The sequence below is a fragment of the Protopterus annectens genome, chromosome 2.part2, assembly GCF_019279795.1.
Source record: "Protopterus annectens isolate FY-2018-M chromosome 2.part2, PAN1.0, whole genome shotgun sequence".
In the NCBI taxonomy this organism is placed as follows: domain Eukaryota; kingdom Metazoa; phylum Chordata; order Ceratodontiformes; family Protopteridae; genus Protopterus; species Protopterus annectens.
In genome coordinates this window covers 769654229-769666646 of record NC_056730.1, presented here as the reverse complement: position 1 = coordinate 769666646, position 12418 = coordinate 769654229, and positions in this window count along the sequence as shown.

Genomic DNA, 12418 nt, shown 5'->3' with positions numbered 1-12418 from the left:
CTTACATTTACCTCGAATTGTTATGATATTAGGAATATTATTAATAAATATTGGAGGATTTGTAATTCTGATCTAGAAGTGGAGGAAAAAGTTGGTACCAAACCTACAGTTGTGTACAAGAAGGACATTTCATTTAAAGGACTCTTAGAAAGGAACAACCACAATTTGGGGCAGGGTGGCAATTTTAAATGTTGAAGATGTCCTCAGTGCCCCTATATTATGGACACCACCAAAATTAAAATAAAAAATTATGGATGTATAACAACTGCAAAAAAACATTATTGTTATAGTAAAGGGGTGGTTTACATAGCAGTTTGTGACTCCTGTGAAAGTTATAATGTGGGAAAAACTAAGAATGCACTTAGATTAAGAATTTATCAACACCTCTATGACATCTAGCATAAAAATGAAAAAAAAAATTCACTTTATAAACACATTAGTAGTCATCCTAATCATGCTTTTAGATTTTTTATAGCAGAGCAGGTGGACCTGGCGCTACGCAGGGGACCAGTGGATGACTTCCTGGAATTTATTGAAGTGGCAAATTAAATTAAATGCTTATCAAGCTCCAGGGTTAAATGATAGAATTTCTAGGTGTCCTATGCTGAGACTGAAATCTATGTTTATGTTATGAATAGTGGAGAAATACTTCCCCAATAATATTTTTAACTGTTTATACATTTTTTGTTCACAAATATATATTTACATACATGCGTATTCTTTAAGCATATGTAATTTTATTATTTTTTTATCAAATAATTGTGTTTGTATTTATGTGGTTTATTAGGAATGATTATTTTAAATGAGGAAGGAGGATATGATGTAATGCCTTTTTTAGATGATTGGCTAGGAGTACTATTTAAGCTGTGATGTACTGTATTGATTTATTCTGAAGAAGTCTTATACCTGATGAAAGCGCTAAATTAAAGTTCATTTGATTACATTTGGTGTTATCTCTGCCTGCAGTATTTGCCTTCAGGAGTTATTTCATTCTATAGCTATGTCAGGAATCTCAATGGCAACACCCAGATCTGCTCTGAGTTACAGCACAACAGCATGAAAATTACAGAACCAACTGATATTGCCAACATCTTGGCAGATAGGTTCAGTGCTAACTTTACCCCCCCCCCTCACCCCCTAAAGAGCCCATATCTATACAGGAAGAATGCAGAGTCCCTGTAATCACAACTACACAGGTAAAAGCTGCACTCTCTAAAGCCAAAAACATAGCATCCATGGGACCAGACAACATCCCAGGCTGCATTTTACACAAACTTCAGAATGAACTGGCTCCTCATCTAAGCACCATGTTCAATCATAGCCTCACATCAGGCTTTGTGCCCACTGAATGGTGCACAACAACAGTTATCCCACTCCACAAAGGGGAGCCACCACTGATCCTGGGAACTATCGCTCTATTAGCCTGATGAGCTTGGTCTGTAAGGCCATAGAACATATCATCATGGAACTCATAAACAAAGACATTGGTAACCTCCAGACTCTGGACCCCACACAGTTTGGGTTTGTGAAAGCCAGATCATGCCTTCTGAACCTGATCGACTTCTTTGAGGCAGTCAGCAAAGCTGTATACGAGGGTAAGGTGGTTCACACAGCCTATCTTGACGTCATCAAGGCTTTCAACACCATTCCCCATTCTGGAATTATAGATAAACTCACTAAACTAGGTATAAATCCTTACGTCACAAGATGGGTTGACAACTGGCTCACTGACAGAACCCACACTGTAAAAGTTGCAGACTCCAAATCTGACTTCAAACCAGTGACAAGTGGAGTACCACAGGGTTCAGTCCTGGGACCTCTCCTGTTTGGTATCTACTTCTCTGAAGTACAGGCTAACACAGAAGGCCTTTGGCTAATGAAGTTCGCAGGTGACTGCAAACTAGGAACCATAGTCGAGTCCCCAAATGATGCGGACATCCTACAGAAGGGCCTCATTGAGACAGATGCCTGGTGTCAGAGCCATGGCCTCAAGCTCAGTGCCAAAAAGTGCATTGTCATCCCCTTTGGTAAAAACTCTGTACCCATGAACTATCACATAGGCGGCAGTCTACTTAATGCCAAATGTGTGATATGAGACCTTGGGATCCAGGTGGACAGTAGTCTCTCTTTTGATAATCACATCACGACAGTAGTCAGGAAATCCTTCTATATGGCACACCTTATCACAAAAGGGTTCTCATCCAGGAAAAAGAGGTCATTGTTCCTCTCTACTCGACACTCATTAGACCCATTATAGAGCACAACGCCCCTTTTGGAATGTACCTTACAAGACATCTGCAGCAGCTATAAAGGCCACAGAAGTACCTCACAAACAGGATTACTGGCCTCAAACAGATGCCCTACACTGACCAACTCAAAAAAACTCCAGCTTTACTCCGTAACATATCGCCTACTCCAAGGTGATCTCTGCCTAACATATAAATCTATGTCAAACCCAGAGCTGTTGGACATGCTGCACCTAAAGAAATCCCAATACCTCTGACCTAGATGCTCTTGGGACCTAAACCTTGTTGCCACAGTAAACAGGACATGCTGGAAGGATAGATTCCTGTCCCAGAGACTTCCCATACTCTGGAACAAGTTACCCATCTATGTCAAGCAAAGTTCTTCATTAGCACTCTTCAAGAAAAATCTTGATGACTGGATGGGAAATAGGAAATACACCCCAAGGATCACTTCTGTGGCTCTGCTCTACAGAGGCACAAGAAAATAACTTTCTTGGGTGGTGTAAGCCAGGGAACCTTGTTGGCTAGGCTTACGTAGGCCCTTGGGTCGATAGCCTAGTACCTATCTATGAACCTATGAACCTATTAGTATTTTAATTCATGTTTGGAATTATGAGGCAGTAATAGTTCATATTGTACTAAAATATAAACCTTTTCATTGAATATATAATTTTTATATCTAATTCTGTACTTGAATCAACTTGTTTCTGTTTCTTTGCATTTACTGTACTTTGTGTGTACTTTGTTTTTCCATTATTACATTTTGTACTTTTCAAGATAATCGTGCCATTATGCCAGGCCAAACAAATAGATACAGTCTAATTTTTGCTGCTACCCTTTTAATTTGTGTGTCTCCACTGATTCCTAAAGCCTGGAAAACAGCCATTGTAGTGCCATTATACAAGGGTGGCCCAATCATTGGTCCTGGCAACTATAAATGTATTAATTTCACTAGACTCATATACAAAGCCATGCAGTGTATTATCTCAGACCTCATTAATGTAGACATTGAAAATCTCTTAACCCTGGACCCTCATCAATTTGGTTTTGTCAAAGTAAGATCCTGATTCTGTAACCTCATTAAGTTCCTTGAAAAAGTAACCAAAGCAGTGGATAGCAATTATGCAGTACATGCAGCATATCTGGATCTGGCCACAGTCTTTGTCACTATTCCTCAAGTAGGCATTATGACAGACTGTAAATATGAATATAAATCCTTATGCTCTGTGGTGGTTAGCTGGTTATCTGACAGAACCCATGTGGCTAGAGTCATAGATGCCACTTCTGAAAGCAAAAATAAAAAGTTACCAGTGGTACCCCATGGGCCTAGTGTTGGGCCCTCTACTATTCAGCATCTATATCCCTAAACTGCAGGACAACACTTCTGGCCTGTGGTTATCTAAGTTTGTAGACAACTGTGAATAGGGCATTGTTATTTGATCTTCTACTGACTCATACTTGTTCCAACACAGAATAGACTATGTTAGCACTTGGTGAAAAATGTAAACATTTTTACATAACATATAGGTGACACACACCACCAAACAAACACTGTCATAAGGGATCTAGGCATTCTTGATAATAATTCCTTATTGTTTGTCCATCATATCTCCATAGTAGCTTGAATAGTCTATGTGGCTTATCTGATTTCCAAAGGCATCTCCACTAGATCCAAGTAAATCGTAATCCCCCTTTATTCATATCTTATTAGATCCATTATTGTATATAATGCACCTTTTGGCATGTATTTGTTTAAACATATCACTCAACTTGAGAGACCCCAGAGATTTCTAATTAAAATGATCAGTGGCTGAAATATTATAGTTATCAGGGCACACACTGGCAGCCTTTTCTCAGCACTCAGTTTCTTATAGACTCTTCCATAGAGATATGTTTCTAGTATTTTGGGCCATGAAAGATCTGATCCTCTTTGATCTCCTGCTCTTTCATAGAACAAATGGTACCTCAGATGCCCAGTTAAAAAAAATAAACCTTCATCAACAGATATATAAGACACAGTTATATGACAGATTCATACCCAACATCTCCCTCACCTCTAGAACAAACTTTCAGTAGATGTCAAGTGGATTAATATCCTAACCACTTTCAAGGTAAACCTAGAAAATTAGGTGGACAGCCACAAATTCTCCCCCAGTTTGTCTTGTCTTGCCTTGACCTCTTTGAAGCTTCAGGGAACTTTTGAATACAGGGATTTTAGCTAAGCTTGTATCAGTGTGCACATAATTGCCTAGTATATATCTATGAATCTATGAACCAAAATAAGTATCAAAATATGTACTTGAATCCTATCAGTTGTTTTAACCTGTCCTATTCAACCAGTAACCCTTATCCAGTAAACTTTGTTGCAGTGTTTGTGTATTTTCTCATGTTGTATATACTTAGTGGTGCAGCGGTTAGCACTGTCGCCTCACAGCAAGAGGTTCTCCCCTTCAGTTCTTGGCTGGATCACCTTCTGTGTGGAGTCTACATGTCCTCCCCACAGTCGAGTGACGCTAAAGACATGCAGGTAGGTGCGAGTGTAAATGGGCATGTCTTCTTTGAAGATTGGGCATCGGGCTAGCAACTCGGCACCGTAAAAATCCACTGCCGATCATGAGCGGACTGGAGTTCTGCTGTGGCGACCCCTAACCGGGAAAAGCCAAAAGAGTATATGCTTAGTCTGATATGATTCAAAAGAATGATTGCACTGTATAATGGTTTGCATGAGAGATTTAAATAATTAACCCATAATTTTGCTGTCTGACAAACTGGTCCTTTTAGGATTAAATGCATTACTCCATTATATTTCCTATCTATCTGTTTGTAACATTTATATCAACATCAGTCTAAGATCCTTATCTGTTACAAGACCCAGTCCTTTCTTTGCCCTGACATTGGTAAAAGTCTTTGGTCCTATTTCTGTCAGCACACAGCATTAGCTTGCTTTAATGCAGCTGCGGCAGGCAACTTTGCTGCACACTACTGTTGTTGCTGAATGTGTCACATGTGACAGTTTCCTCAAAGACTTATCATAAAGCACATTTTAAAGTTAAATTTCAAGAATCAAGAATACCTTTCATAATTATGATGTTGTATTAAAAATTATCATTTGTTAACCATATCCAAACACCGTAAATGTTGTAGTATCTAACATAGTTAGTCATCCAAAATCTAACTACAGCATGAATGCCAGACATAAAAAATGCCTAAAAATAGCTGCCTGAGCACAAAGCCTTGTGGCGCCCCATTCATAATTGTAGACTCTTTCAAAAATTTCTGTTAGTAGTAATCCTCCACCTTCTTTTAGCCACAGACAACCCCCCCTTTAGGAATACCCTGTTTGATTTAAGTCTTTATAGACTGTCAACTATTCAAGAAAAAAAATAACTTTAATAACTACCTTGGGTAAGTCTACATGTTAAACTGTCAGTAACTAAATACATCTTGCAATTAATTACTTTAACAGTAATTGGATATATGTTGCAGTTAATTACTTTACCAGTAAATACAGACAAGTACTGTTTAAGTTTCAGGTCTTTTAGTGCATTAAATGTTCATCTTTCCAATACTGCATTTATTTCCTTTATTATGATTGAAAAAGTATATGAATTTCTACAATGAAATTCTTTAAATTTCAATGAATCTTTCTATACTGACTAGTTATTATAGCTGTAAGTCTGACAGCCTGAAAGCTTCCAATCTGAGGTTACATAATTATTCAATTTCATTTTATTTTTTATTTACTTCTTTCTGTTAAAGCATACTTATGGGGCCTTGAGACCAACCACTTCAGGTTACGCTAAAACCTTTCACTGTTGTAGTTCAACTCTTCTGCAGGAGATACAATATGAGAAAATAAGAGAAAAAGGAGTGGGTTATTGAATGCAAGTGACTGTGCAGTGTGCTTATTTAAAATATTGCTACAAGGTTTCTCCACATAGCTTTAGTTAGGCAAAACAGCTATAACCTTTTGCTGTGTAACTCTCCCTTTTCCTCTCCTTTGACCCTGAATTTTATCCTACTTATATATTAGAAAATGAAACATCTGACTCTATAAGAACTGTTCTACACTTTGGGCCTTAGGGAAATACTTGCATTTAAATTCTGGTTATAAAGAAATGACTATATCCATCTTGCAGAAAGGAAATATTATATATGCCCATGATAAAATGAGAGAATACTTTGCAACTAAAAATAAATTGTAACAGACAGTACTGAAATTCTGCAGCTGATACATTTAGAGGCATAAAATACCTTTGGGGGTACAAATTTATCGATCTATGTACTGGCAGAAACATTACTGCTACAGTGACTTTAGCAGATAGACAGTTTCAGGAAAGTCTGTGACTTGCAGGAGTTACTGTGCCTGTAAACAACATTCTCATGTCCAGTCTAGGCTGAAATGAATTACTACCATTAATGTCACTTTTTTTAGTATGAGTATTTTGTAGTGCTATTGTTAAAATGATGTCTTCATCATTAGGCAGGCCTGAAAGAATATGCCATTATTCATGCCTAAGGCACTAGTGTTTGTATTAATACAAACCTTATGAAAAATATGTAGTTCAATAACTTCCTTCCTTCCCGACTCCATGAGGTGTATGATGCCTCTAAATTTTAACATTTGAAGAAGTCGAGAAAAGTTCTAGAAATCCCCAATACATTATCAACTCCATTCTACATGTCTTGCAGAAAAGTCTGGAATGACCGTTGGTAATGCAACATGAAAATAATGCATTTTGGGAAATTCATTTTTGACGAAAAATGTCAGCAGGCAAACTGAATTATGACCATGGTAATCCACAAAACGTAATTGCATCAACAGCATGCAACAGTACTATTAAATGTTTCTTATCGAAGCTTTGTTTATATCATAGTACAACCAAAATGGTTTAGTTTATAAATGAAATGAAAAGTAAGCAAGTAGTTCAAAAATGTATGAGATATACTCACCTTATAAAGTTTTATAAGAGTTATGCCAATGAAGCTGTCTAACACACTTAATATAATTAATTGCACTACATTTTCTAAGTTCTGAAGTATTAATGAAAGTCTCTCTCTCTCTCTTTATATATATATATATATGTATATATATATATATATATATGTATATAGTCAAATATTCACAATACGCAGCATTTTCTATGCCAGAATTTGTAATCAAATGCTCATTTAGATCACAGAATGCCAACACTGGGCTGTGGGAGGTCACAGTACAGCAGGGATTAGGAATATGCTCTTTTCCTACTGTTGTGTGATTTTGGAGTTGGTATATGTAAGTAGCAGGGGGCATGGAGTGTGCACATCATTTTAGTGTTTGTTATTATTATAATTATTTGTGCTCCATTGTTTTTTGATATTAGTCTTCTGAGATTCAATAATGTTACTTTTCACTCATATATGATCTACTTCAGTACACCAAAATATCAATTACTTGAAACCCATATAACCAAGACAAAAAGGCTGACAGCATGAGAACACCGACGTCCCGAAACACCACTCCAGGTAAGTAAACTCTTGGCCATCTTGTCGAACATTACCCCTTACCCCGAATTTCAGGTAAGTGGTATTTTGATCTACTGAAGTAGACCCGTGTATGTATGTATGTATGTCTATATATATATATATATATATATATATATATATATATATATATATATATATATATATATTTATATATATACACACACACATATATATATATATATATATATATATATATATATATATATATATATATATATATATATATATATATATATATATATATATATATATATATATATATATATATATATATATATATATATATATATTTATACATTTCAGACCAGTTGTTTTACATTGAGAGGGTTTGTGGTCTGCACTGTAGTGGCAGAACAGGTAGCTTACATCCTTCTAAGTTGGGAACTGCTGATTGAGAGCTCAATGTCTGTTATTCTAAAAGTGTATTAATTCTGGTTTAAGCACTTGGGCTTTCAGGCCAGTTATTTTACATTAAGAGGGTCCGTGGTCTGCACTCTTGTGGGAGGAGTGGCTGGACTCTGGCCTTCTGAGCTGGGAATTTCTGGTTAAAGGCTTATAGTGCATGCATATCTGAACTGCTTCTTACTGAAATTGGTACACATTGTTTGCTGTAGCATAGACTAGATCCATTCCTGCTGAATCTAGCATTGTTTGAATAACTTGAGCACTAATCCAGGCATTCTTTAAAGTATTCAATTGTATTTATTACTGCTTGGTAGTAACTTGATTAAAGTGTAGCTATCATTCTAAGTCTTTTGGATTAAGCACTTGGGCTTCAGACCAGTTGTTTTACATTAGGAAGGTTTGTGGCATGCACTGTGGTGGCAGGACAGATAGCTTTCATCCTTCCATGTTGGGAACTACTGATTGAGAGCTCAGTGTCTGTTATTCCTAAAGTGTATTAGTTCTGGTTTATGCACTTGGCCTTCAGGCCAGTTATTTTACATTAAGAAGGTTCGTGGACTGCACTCTTGTGGGAGGAGAGGCTGGACTCTGCCCTTCTGAGCTGGGAATTTCTGGTTAAAGGTTTTTAGTGCCTGCATATTTGAACTGTTTCTTACTGAAATTGGTACACCTTGTTTGCTGTAGCATAGACTAGATCCAGGCCTGTTGAATCTAGCTTTGTTTGTATGCTTGTTGTTTGTTTGCTTGTTATTTCCTTGGAACACTAATTCCACCTAAAACATGGCTTCTCAGTGCTTCTGTGGATCCCTAGTGATATCTGCATTGCTTACAGTACTTATTTCCTTGTTTCACTTGAAAGAAAGTTACTGTTTGTCGTTTTTGCATTTAAGTTACCTGTAACACATTGCACTTAAGTTACCTGGCACTTGCTCACTAAAGCAATTATATGAGTCAGCACTAAAAATTAAAAGCACTACACCCTCACTCCCCATTGGCCCTTGTTTTCAATTACAAAGGAATTCCCAATATTATTCTAGCATGTCCAAAGGTCAGTTGTCAATCTCCTCTCCGGTCCAGCTGGTGAATCTGGGAATCTTGAGGCAATGTTACAACTGCCTCATGTACACAGACAACCCTCTCCTCCTCCCAACAAATTCCAACACATGTGAGAGATGCAACCATATAGCCAAACTGGAGGCTAAGCTCTCTCAACTCAGTACTGGCATAACCAGTCAGGAGGAAAAGGGAACCACACTCACTACAATTCCAGTCTCACATAGACCTACCACGACAGCAAACCAAACACATAATCACACAAAAACATACTTGGAGGCTCTAAATAAAGATCTGCCTAAGCAGCAGAGACCTCCAAAGCAGACACCCAAGCAACCGCTACCCAAAACAAAACACATGCAACACATATCTCACAAAGCCAGTGTGCCGAACAGTCACAGCCCTTAAGGCTAAACAACACACCTGATACACTTGTAATAGGTGACTCTATCATCAGGCACACTGACATCCCGCTCACCAGGCTGAACAAGGAGAAGGTCATGGTGAGCAGCCTGTCGGGTGCTAGGATCCACCACATAACACAAGCACTCAGGTCACTCCAAGGCAAGTACAAATATGACTCAGTCATTGTCCATGCTGGTGTGAATGACCTGAGATGTACCTCCCTGGACTACATGAAAAGAGACATACAGGAGCTCTCTGAGCATGTAGCCCAGACCGGTATGACCCTGACCTTGAGTAGCATCTTACCCTCACCGAGAATGATGCCACAATATGAAGACAAGATGATCAATTTCAACTTGCCTTGAACCTGGTCGATTTCTTTGAAACAGTCACCAAGGCCATTGACAAGGGGAAGGTGGTCCACACAGCCTACCCAGACCTCGCAAAAGCCTTTGATACAATACCCCACTCGGGCATTATAGATAAGCTCACCAGCTTAAATATAAACCCCTATGTCACTAGATGGGTTGCAAACTGGCTCAAGGACAGAACCCACATGGTTAGAATAGCTGGAGCCATGTCAGACTCCAAACCAGTTACAAGTGGCATCCCACAAGGCTCAGTCCTGGCACCTCTCTTGTTCGGTATATATTTCTTAGAGGTACAGGCCAACACAGAAGGACTGTGGCTGACCAAGTTCACAGATGACTGCAAACTGAAGCCATAATAGACTCTCCAGCCGACACAAGCATCCTCCAAAAGGGCCTCATAGAAACAGACAACTGGTGCCAGAGCCATGGCCTCAAGCTAAACGCCAAAAAGTGTATAGTCATCCCCTTTGGCAAAAACAAAGTGCCCACAAATTACCGCATAGGTGGTAATCCATTAAGTACAGAAGAAGTAATTAGGGACCTGGGGACCCAAGTTGATAGCAATCTCTCATTTGACAACCACGTGGCCAAAGTGGTTAGAAAAACATTTTATATAGCCCACCTAATCATGAAGGGATTCACATCTAGATCAGGAGAAGTCATCGTGCCTCTTTACTCATCCCTCATCAGGCCCATAATTGAGTACAATGCCCCTTTGGGATGTACCTTACCAGACACCTGCAGCAACTGGAAAGACCCCAAAAGTACCTCACCAAGAGGATCAAGGGACTCAAACAGATGCTGTATGCTGCCTGGTTAAAGAAACTCCAGCTCTACTCAGTGGCATACCGCCTGCTCAGAGGTGATCTGTGCCTGACGTATAAAGCCATGTCCAACCCGGAATTAATGGACATGCTGCACCTCAGAAAATCCAAATCCCATCGAGCTACGCGCTCGAGGGACTTGAACCTCAGCACTGAAATAAATAGGACATGCTGGAGGGACAGATTCATAACCCAGAGGCTCCCTTCACTCTGGAATAAAATCCCAGTCCAGGTTAGGCAGAGTCCCTCATTGACTCTCTTCAAGAGGAATCTTGATGAGTGGATGGGAGATCATAGGTTTACCCCGGGTATCACTTCTGTGTCACTGTTAGACAGAGGCACAGTATACTAACCTTGAAAAAGGGCATAGCAAAATTAATTTAAAATGGGTGGCGAAAGCCAAACATACCCTGGCTAGGCTTATAAATGCCCTAGGTCAGATAGCCTAGTACGAACCTATGAACCTAACCTATGAACCTATATATACACACATATATATATATATATATATATATATATATATATATATATAAAAGAATTCAAATTTCAGAACATCCAACCTCCAGAGGATCGAAGTTCTGAAATATCAAACCATACAAAAAATTTAAAACGTTACAAAACATCTTCTTTCACATTTTTAGAAGGGGGCAAGCACCTCTGCATCCCCCACACCCCCTGCAACTTAAATAAACCCATTCCGCACTGTATGGCGATCTCCATTGCAAAGGTTTGATATTTCAAAACTTCAATCATCTGGTCTTCCCAGACCAGTGATTCAATGTTTTGAAATTTCAATATTGTGAAGGGGACCTTTATGTATATGTTTATGTATATATGTATATATATATATATATATATATATATATATATATATATATATATAGGCGTTCGAAAGACATGCGTAAATAGGCGTGCCTTCACTGAAGGTTGAACGTCGAGCTGGCACCTCGGCGTTCATGAAAATATACTGCCAATCATTCAATCATTAGTGGACCGGAGTTCCGCTGTGGTGACCACTAACCGGAAAAAGCCAAAAGACAACAATATATATATATATATATATATATATATATATATATATATATATATAAATCCAACAAACAGCACAATTAACAAAGCCAGGGCCAGCCGATATCTAGTCCCAGTATACCTTCAGCATATGTATCAAATGCTGAACAAAATCATAAATGAAAAAATTCAGCGTAGTTCAAATGATGAAAACTATTCCAATGACTCAGTTTAACAGCTTGCCAGCATTTCAGTAGATGTGCATAAAGAACATGCTCCATGATGAATAGCTAAAAGTATAGACAGATTTATTCAGCTTGCAGAAATAAAAACAATAAAACTGTAGAGGGATAAGCGCTTTCGGGTTACTCCAAACAACCCTTCTTCAGATCCATATAACTTGTGTCTCTCTGATTTTTAAAATACTTTCAACCAATGAACAGCTAGCTTCAATTTGACGTGTCATAGATGTCTCTTCAATCTCCACCCTTTCAGGGCGGGTTTCATAGGGAAAGCTGTATTGAGCCCAGGTTTTTGATGTGCTCTCAGTTTCCCTATCCAAAGCATTTCTTCTTGTTCA